Raw genomic sequence first — 10,000 nt, forward strand, 5'->3', positions numbered from 1 at the left:
AGCCCTGGAGGTCTGCTATCCTGCCCTGGAGGTCTGCTATCCAGCCCTGGAGGTCTGCCTGCCTGCCTGCCAGCCCTGGAGGTCTGCTATCCAGCCCTGGAGGTCTGCCTGCCTGCCCTGGAGGTCTGCTATCCAGCCCTGGAGGTCTGCTATCCAGCCCTGGTAGCAGCACTGCCTGCCCTGGAGGTCTGCCTTCCAGCCCTGGTAGCAGCACTGCCTGCCCTGGTAGCAGCACTGCCTGCCCTGGAGGTCTGCTATCCAGCCCTGGAGGTCTGCCTGCCTGCCTGTTAGCCCTGGAGGTCTGCTATCCAGCCCTGGAGGTCTGCCTGCCTGCCTGTTAGCCCTGGAGGTCTGCTATCCAGCCCTGGAGGTCTGCCTGCCTGCCCTGGAGGTCTGCCTGCCTGCCATCCAGCCCTGGAGGTCTGCTATCCTGCCCTGGAGGTCTGCTATCCAGCCCTGGTAGCAGCACTGCCTGCCCTGGAGGTCTGCTATCCAGCCCTGGAGGTCTGCCTGCCTGCCCTGGAGGTCTGCCTGCCTGCCCTGGAGGTCTGCCTGTTAGCCCTGGAGGTCTGCTATCCAGCCCTGGAGGTCTGCCTGCCTGCCATCCAGCCCTGGAGGTCTGCTATCCAGCCCTGGTAGCAGCACTGCCTGCCCTGGAGGTCTGCCTGCCTGCCCTGGCAGCAGCACTGCCTGCCCTGGTAGCAGCACTGCCTGCCCTGGAGGTCTGCTATCCAGCCCTGGAGGTCTGCTATCCAGCCCTGGAGGTCTGCCTGTTAGCCCTGGAGGTCTGCTATCCAGCCCTGGAGGTCTGCCTGCCTGCCCTGGAGGTCTGCCTGCCTGCCCTGGAGGTCTGCCTGTTAGCCCTGGAGGTCTGCCTGCCTGCCTGTTAGCCCTGGAGGTCTGCTATCCAGCCCTGGAGGTCTGCCTGCCTGCCTGTTAGCCCTGGAGGTCTGCCTGCCTGCCCTGGCAGCAGCACTGCCTGCCCTGGAGGTCAGCCTGCCAGCCCTGGAGGTCTGCCTGTTAGCCCTGGAGGTCAGCTATCCAGCCCTGGAGGTCTGCCTGCCTGCCCTGGAGGTCTGCCTGCCTGCCCTGGAGGTCTGCCTGTTAGCCCTGGAGGTCTGCCTTCCAGCCCTGGTAGCAGCACTGCCTGCCCTGGTAGCAGCACTGCCTGCCCTGGAGGTCTGCCTGCCTGCCCTGGCAGCAGCACTGCCTGGCCTGGAGGTCAGCCTGTTAGCCCTGGAGGTCTGCTATCCAGCCCTGGAGGTCTGCCTGCCTGCCTGTTAGCCCTGGAGGTCTGCTATCCAGCCCTGGTAGCAGCACTGCCTGCCCTGGAGGTCTGCCTGCCTGCCCTGGCAGCAGCACTGCCTGCCCTGGTAGCAGCACTGCCTGCCCTGGAGGTCTGCTATCCAGCCCTGGAGGTCTGCTATCCAGCCCTGGAGGTCTGCCTGTTAGCCCTGGAGGTCTGCTATCCAGCCCTGGAGGTCTGCCTGCCTGCCCTGGAGGTCTGCCTGCCTGCCCTGGTAGCAGCACTGCCTGCCCTGGAGGTCAGCCTGTTAGCCCTGGAGGTCTGCTATCCAGCCCTGGAGGTCTGCCTGCCTGCCTGTTAGCCCTGGAGGTCAGCCTGTTAGCCCTGGAGGTCTGCTATCCAGCCCTGGAGGTCTGCCTGCCTGCCTGTTAGCCCTGGAGGTCTGCTATCCAGCCCTGGAGGTCTGCCTGCCTGCCTGTTAGCCCTGGAGGTCTGCCTGCCTGCCCTGGCAGCAGCACTGCCTGCCCTGGAGGTCAGCCTGCCAGCCCTGGAGGTCTGCCTGTTAGCCCTGGAGGTCAGCTATCCAGCCCTGGAGGTCTGCCTGCCTGCCCTGGAGGTCTGCCTGCCTGCCCTGGAGGTCTGCCTGTTAGCCCTGGAGGTCTGCCTTCCAGCCCTGGTAGCAGCACTGCCTGCCCTGGTAGCAGCACTGCCTGCCCTGGAGGTCTGCCTGCCTGCCCTGGCAGCAGCACTGCCTGGCCTGGAGGTCAGCCTGTTAGCCCTGGAGGTCTGCTATCCAGCCCTGGAGGTCTGCCTGCCTGCCTGTTAGCCCTGGAGGTCTGCTATCCAGCCCTGGTAGCAGCACTGCCTGCCCTGGAGGTCTGCCTGCCTGCCCTGGCAGCAGCACTGCCTGCCCTGGTAGCAGCACTGCCTGCCCTGGAGGTCTGCTATCCAGCCCTGGAGGTCTGCTATCCAGCCCTGGAGGTCTGCCTGTTAGCCCTGGAGGTCTGCTATCCAGCCCTGGAGGTCTGCCTGCCTGCCCTGGCAGCAGCACTGCCTGCCCTGGAGGTCTGCCTGCCTGCCCTGGTAGCAGCACTGCCTGCCCTGGAGGTCAGCCTGTTAGCCCTGGAGGTCTGCTATCCAGCCCTGGAGGTCTGCCTGCCTGCCTGTTAGCCCTGGAGGTCAGCCTGTTAGCCCTGGAGGTCTGCTATCCAGCCCTGGAGGTCTGCCTGCCTGCCTGTTAGCCCTGGAGGTCTGCTATCCAGCCCTGGAGGTCTGCCTGCCTGCCTGTTAGCCCTGGAGGTCTGCCTGCCTGCCCTGGCAGCAGCACTGCCTGCCCTGGAGGTCAGCCTGCCAGCCCTGGAGGTCTGCCTGTTAGCCCTGGAGGTCAGCTATCCAGCCCTGGAGGTCTGCCTGCCTGCCCTGGAGGTCTGCCTGCCTGCCCTGGAGGTCTGCCTGTTAGCCCTGGAGGTCTGCCTTCCAGCCCTGGTAGCAGCACTGCCTGCCCTGGTAGCAGCACTGCCTGCCCTGGAGGTCTGCCTGCCTGCCCTGGCAGCAGCACTGCCTGGCCTGGAGGTCAGCCTGTTAGCCCTGGAGGTCTGCTATCCAGCCCTGGAGGTCTGCCTGCCTGCCTGTTAGCCCTGGAGGTCTGCTATCCAGCCCTGGTAGCAGCACTGCCTGCCCTGGAGGTCTGCCTGCCTGCCCTGGCAGCAGCACTGCCTGCCCTGGTAGCAGCACTGCCTGCCCTGGAGGTCTGCTATCCAGCCCTGGAGGTCTGCTATCCAGCCCTGGAGGTCTGCCTGTTAGCCCTGGAGGTCTGCTATCCAGCCCTGGAGGTCTGCCTGCCTGCCCTGGAGGTCTGCCTGCCTGCCCTGGTAGCAGCACTGCCTGCCCTGGAGGTCAGCCTGTTAGCCCTGGAGGTCTGCTATCCAGCCCTGGAGGTCTGCCTGCCTGCCTGTTAGCCCTGGAGGTCAGCCTGTTAGCCCTGGAGGTCTGCTATCCAGCCCTGGAGGTCTGCCTGCCTGCCTGTTAGCCCTGGAGGTCTGCTATCCAGCCCTGGAGGTCTGCCTGCCTGCCTGTTAGCCCTGGAGGTCTGCCTGCCTGCCCTGGCAGCAGCACTGCCTGCCCTGGAGGTCAGCCTGCCAGCCCTGGAGGTCTGCCTGTTAGCCCTGGAGGTCAGCTATCCAGCCCTGGAGGTCTGCCTGCCTGCCCTGGAGGTCTGCCTGCCTGCCCTGGAGGTCTGCCTGTTAGCCCTGGAGGTCTGCCTTCCAGCCCTGGTAGCAGCACTGCCTGCCCTGGTAGCAGCACTGCCTGCCCTGGAGGTCTGCCTGCCTGCCCTGGCAGCAGCACTGCCTGGCCTGGAGGTCAGCCTGTTAGCCCTGGAGGTCTGCTATCCAGCCCTGGAGGTCTGCCTGCCTGCCTGTTAGCCCTGGAGGTCTGCTATCCAGCCCTGGTAGCAGCACTGCCTGCCCTGGAGGTCTGCCTGCCTGCCCTGGCAGCAGCACTGCCTGCCCTGGTAGCAGCACTGCCTGCCCTGGAGGTCTGCTATCCAGCCCTGGAGGTCTGCTATCCAGCCCTGGAGGTCTGCCTGTTAGCCCTGGAGGTCTGCTATCCAGCCCTGGAGGTCTGCCTGCCTGCCCTGGCAGCAGCACTGCCTGCCCTGGAGGTCTGCCTGCCTGCCCTGGTAGCAGCACTGCCTGCCCTGGAGGTCAGCCTGTTAGCCCTGGAGGTCTGCTATCCAGCCCTGGAGGTCTGCCTGCCTGCCTGTTAGCCCTGGAGGTCAGCCTGTTAGCCCTGGAGGTCTGCTATCCAGCCCTGGAGGTCTGCCTGCCTGCCTGTTAGCCCTGGAGGTCTGCTATCCAGCCCTGGAGGTCTGCCTGCCTGCCTGTTAGCCCTGGAGGTCTGCCTGCCTGCCCTGGCAGCAGCACTGCCTGCCCTGGAGGTCTGCCTGCCTGCCCTGGCAGCAGCACTGCCTGCCCTGGAGGTCAGCCTGCCAGCCCTGGAGGTCTGCCTGTTAGCCCTGGAGGTCTGCTATCCAGCCCTGGAGGTCTGCCTGCCTGCCCTGGAGGTCTGCCTGCCTGCCCTGGAGGTCTGCCTGCCTGCCCTGGAGGTCTGCTATCCAGCCCTGGAGGTCTGCCTGCCTGCCCTGGAGGTCTGCTATCCAGCCCTGGAGGTCTGCTATCCAGCCCTGGAGGTCTGCCTGCCTGCCCTGGAGGTCTGCCTGCCTGCCCTGGAGGTCTGCCTGCCTGCCCTGGAGGTCTGCTATCCAGCCCTGGAGGTCTGCCTGCCTGCCCTGGAGGTCTGCTATCCAGCCCTGGAGGTCTGCTATCCAGCCCTGGTAGCAGCACTGCCTGCCCTGGAGGTCTGCTATCCAGCCCTGGAGGTCTGCCTGCCTGCCCTGGAGGTCTGCTATCCAGCCCTGGAGGTCTGCCTGCCTGCCCTGGAGGTCTGCTATCCAGCCCTGGAGGTCTGCTATCCAGCCCTGGCAGCAGCACTGCCTGCCCTGGAGGTCAGCCTGCCAGCCCTGGAGGTCTGCCTGTTAGCCCTGGAGGTCTGCTATCCAGCCCTGGAGGTCTGCCTGCCTGCCCTGGAGGTCTGCCTGCCTGCCCTGGAGGTCTGCCTGCCTGCCCTGGAGGTCTGCTATCCAGCCCTGGAGGTCTGCCTGCCTGCCCTGGAGGTCTGCTATCCAGCCCTGGAGGTCTGCCTGCCTGCCCTGGAGGTCTGCCTGCCTGCCTGCCTGCCTGCCCTGGAGGTCAGCCTGCCTGCCCTGGAGGTCAGCCTTCCAGCCCTGGAGGTCTGCCTGCCTGCCTTCCAGCCCTGCCTGCCTGCCTGCCTGCCCTGGAGGTCAGCCTGCCTGCCTGCTGCTGCTAGGCCGCTGCCCCGAGCCGCCGACCCCATCGACAGGAACACGAGAGAGTTTACAAGCGAGAGGAGGCCACATATTCGACACCTTTCGTGCTCGTTTTAGGGTCCTCTCCAGTCTGTTTGGACGTGTGTTATTCTGAATCTGCTGCTTTAACTCAAGGGATTCTGTCGTGATTGATGCCTTGTACTTCGCTGTATGTTTGCACTGGTGTTGTAAGTCGCCCTCTGTAAGATCATCATTTATTATCTGCCAAGAAATAAAGATCATCATAATGTTCCCCAACTTTCAGCTTCTGGGGAGTTTGTTCCAGAGTGTGACGACTCTCTCTCTATCACCATCTCTCTCTCTATCTCCATCTCTCTATCACCATCTCTCTCTCTATCTCTCTATCACCATCTCTCTCTCTATCTCCATCTCTCTCTATCTCCATCTCTCTCTATCTCCATCTCTCTATCTCCACCTCTCTCTCCCTCTCCACCTCTCTCTCTCTATCTCTCCCTCTCTCTATCTCTCCCTCTCTCTCACTGTGTGTGTGTGTGTGTGTGTGTGTGTACAGCAGTGTCCCTAGACGAGAGAGAGATCCCTAGACGGGGAAATTACTTTCAAACTGCAGTACCGAAATGTGTCCGTTAGATGGCAGCATGCACCAAGGAATGAAGGAAAGTGCAAAACAAAATGAAAAGGCACATCGCCTGGGCGAAAAATAATCGTAACAAATCAACGGGGGCATTTCTCGGAAAACTAACACCGGGGCAGTGCTCAGGGGGGTCCCACCTCGTGGCCACCCGGTTTGGGGGGCCATCGGGGCCGGCTGAAGAATCGCCCATACTCTGCCATAGGCAGCCCACGGTCCATCCGATCAGAGCAATGCCGGGCGGCCGGCAACCTATGGATCATAACACATCAACGGAGGCATGATAAGAGCATCTTTTATTATCTGCCAAGAAATATAGACCATCACAATGTTCCCCAACTTTCAGCTTCTACCACATCGCTGGGGAGTTTATTCCACTGTGTGACTACTCTCTCTCTCTCTGTGTGTGTGTGTGTGTGTGTGTGTGTGTGTGTGTGTGTGTGTGTGTGTGTGTGTGTACAGCAGTGTCTCCGGTTTTCCTTTTGGAATGCCTTGAAGCCGGGGGGGCTTTGCACTCATGAGAACATAGGGTGTCCTTGCCCTCCTTTCGCAGCCCAGGGCATTGAGAGATCCCTAGACGGGGAAATTACTTTCAAACTGCAGTACCGAAATGTGTCCGTTAGATGGTAGCATGCACCAAGGAATGAAGGAAAGTGCAAAACAAAATGAAAAGGCACATCGCCTGGGCGAAAAATAATCATAACAAATCAACGGGGGCATTTCTCGGAAAACTAACACCGGGGCAGTGCTCAGGGGGGTCCCACCTCGTGGCCACCCGGTTTGGGGGGCGATCGGGGCCGGTTCCGAAAATCGCTAAATCTCCCATAGCCAGCCCACGCTCCATCCGATAGAGCAATGCCGGGCGGCCGGCCGGCAACTACGGATCATAACAAATCAACGGGGGCATTTCTCGGAAAACTAACACCGGGGCAGTGCTCAGGGGGGTCCCACCTCGTGGCCACCCGGTTTGGGGGGCGATCGGGGCCGGTTCCGAAAATCGCTAAATCTCCCATAGCCAGCCCACGCTCCATCCGATAGAGCACTGCCGGGCGGCCGGCCGGCAACTACGGATCATAACAAATCAACGGGGGCATTTCTCGGAAAACTAACACCGGGGCAGTGCTCAGGGGGGTCCCACCTCGTGGCCACCCGGTTTGGGGGGCGATCGGGGCCGGTTCCGAAAATCGCTAAATCTCCCATAGCCAGCCCACGCTCCATCCGATAGAGCACTGCCGGGCGGCCGGCCGGCAACTACGGATCATAACAAATCAACGGGGGCATTTCTCGGAAAACTAACACCGGGGCAGTGCTCAGGGGGGTCCCACCTCGTGGCCACCCGGTTTGGGGGGCGATCGGGGCCGGTTCCGAAAATCGCTAAATCTCCCATAGCCAGCCCACGCTCCATCCGATAGAGCACTGCCGGGCGGCCGGCCGGCAACTACGGATCATAACAAATCAACGGGGGCATTTCTCGGAAAACTAACACCGGGGCAGTGCTCAGGGGGGTCCCACCTCGTGGCCACCCGGTTTGGGGGGCGATCGGGGCCGGTTCCGAAAATCGCTAAATCTCCCATAGCCAGCCCACGCTCCATCCGATAGAGCAATGCCGGGCGGCCGGCCGGCAACTACGGATCATAACAAATCAACGGGGGCATTTCTCGGAAAACTAACACCGGGGCAGTGCTCAGGGGGGTCCCACCTCGTGGCCACCCGGTTTGGGGGGCGATCGGGGCCGGTTCCGAAAATCGCTAAATCTCCCATAGCCAGCACACGCTCCATCCGATAGAGCAATGCCGGGCGGCCGGCCGGCAACTACGGATCATAACAAATCAACGGGGGCATTTCTCCGAAAACTAACACCGGGGCTGTGCTCAGGGGGCTCCCAGCTATCAGCCACCCTATCCCGGGACCGATGGGAGCACTTTAAAATTTTCGAGTCAGGGGACCAGACGGCCGAGTGAAAAACTTTGAAAAATATTCTATCTCCTCACTCCCATTGACTTTACATTAGGGCGACCAGGCGGCCGGCGGAAAAAAAATCATAACAAATCAACGGGGGCATTTCTCCGAAAACTAACACCGGGGCTGTGCTCAGGGGGCTCCCAGCTATCAGCCACCCTATCCCGGGACCGATGGGAGCACTTTAAAATTTTCGAGTCAGGGGACCAGACGGCCGAGTGAAAAACTTTGAAAAATATTCTATCTCCTCACTCCCATTGACTTTACATTAGGGCGACCAGGCGGCCGGCGGAAAAAAAATCATAACAAATCAACGGGGGCATTTCTCCGAAAACTAACACCGGGGCTGTGCTCAGGGGGCTCCCAGCTATCAGCCACCCTATCCCGGGACCGATGGGAGCACTTTAAAATTTTCGAGTCAGGGGACCAGACGGCCGAGTGAAAAACTTTGAAAAATATTCTATCTCCTCACTCCCATTGACTTTACATTAGGGCGACCAGGCGGCCGGCGGAAAAAAAATCATAACAAATCAACGGGGGCATTTCTCCGAAAACTATCACCGGGGCTGTGCTCAGGGGGCTCCCAGCTATCAGCCCCCCGGGTCTGGGGGCATTGTTTTTCTTTTTAATCATTTTGAGCATTTCCCCCAGTTTAGAGATGTGTGCCCCTAGACAACCCATTGAGAATAACTATGAAATGTTCTGAAGTTTTGATTTTCAAATGTCGGTGAAAATTGAAAAACGTCATATATTCTTCAAAGGAAGCATGGGGCGATGGTAGGGAGAGTCCCCGCAGCGTGCCTCGGCGGCGATGGGAGCGTTTTCGATGTCCCCGTCCCCCCCCCATAGGGATAGAAGGGGAGTTAGGTGACCAGGCGTCCCGGGTCCCAAAAATCGAAAAATTAATATAGAATGCTTTTTAATCCAGAAATAAAGTAGGGGGCAGTCCTGGTGAGAGTCCCAGCCACAGCCCCAGTGTGTTTTGGAGCCGTTTGGGGCCGGGTGAAAAACTTTGAAAAATGTTCTATCTCCTCACTCCCATTGACTTTGCATTAGGGCGACCAGGCGGCCGGCGGGAAAACAATCATAACAAATCAACGGAGGCATTTCTCCGAAAACTAACACCGGGGCAGTGCTCAGGGGGCTCCCAGCTATCAGCCACCCTATCCCGGGACCGATGGGAGCACTTTAAAATTTTCGAGTTAGGGGACCAGGCGGCCGAGTGAAAAACTTTGAAAAATTTTCTATCTCCTCACTCCCATTGACTTTGCATTAGGGCGACCAGGCGGCCGGCGGAAAAAAAATCATAACAAATCAACGGGGGCATTTCTCCGAAAACTAACACCGGGGCAGTGCTCAGGGGGCTCCCAGCTATCAGCCACCCTATCCCGGGACCGATGGGAGCACTTTAAAATTTTCGAGTTAGGGGACCAGGCGGCCGAGTGAAAAACTTAGAAAAATTTTCTATCTCCCCTAGGTGACCAGGCAGCCGGAGCTGATTTTTCTGACCCCTAAAACAATTATTAAAAGGTATTTTTTCGCCAAACTAAGACTTTTAAAATTCAAATAGGATGATTATCTACTGCCCCAGTGGGTTTTTGAACCATTTTAAGCCTTTTTGACAGTTTTCATTTTTCCCCCATTGACTTCAATGGGAGTTAGGTGACCAGTCCTCCGACTTTTGAACCTCTCCTGGGGGGGCTGTGAGCCCCCGATTTCTTTGCAAAGCACGTCATTCGATTCGTCTCAGTCCCCTCTATATACCCCGTGTGTTTGTTTTCTCGAAAAACCCCCGGAACACGGTTTTTTAGGGGGGGGGTGGGGGGGGGGTACTTCGGAGCCATTTGGGGGGGGGTAAACGACATTTCCCGAAATTAATTTTAACACAGCCTTCCTCAGAATCGCTTTTCCAACAAAATCCTTTTTATTTCGAGTCTCTACGATGTTCCTAAGTGGTCGAAACCACTTTTGGACAGTTTTTACACCAAACGGCTCGGGCGCACAGCGGGCCGTGTGCCGATGGGCGGTTCTCGCGGGTCTGAGGCGGGGCTAGGCTGCTCGCGGCGGGCATGGGAGTGCCGTGTGCAGCCGCCACAGTGTTCCAGGCTGTCAGCATTTCTCTACGGTGCCGGGGGAAATACAGGAACTGGGTTTTTGAAGACACTTAGTGCAATGAGAGAGGTCAAAACTGAGCTAAGGGCACTTGCTGGAGGAAAGTGGCTGGGCCCCGCTAGCTCTTTTACGGACACTTTCTGGACTTGGCCCGGGATTTTCAGACGGTTCTTTGCGACTGTCTGAT

Source organism: Amia ocellicauda, unplaced genomic scaffold, assembly GCF_036373705.1.
Source record: "Amia ocellicauda isolate fAmiCal2 unplaced genomic scaffold, fAmiCal2.hap1 HAP1_SCAFFOLD_71, whole genome shotgun sequence".
Classification (NCBI taxonomy): Eukaryota; Metazoa; Chordata; class Actinopteri; order Amiiformes; family Amiidae; genus Amia; species Amia ocellicauda.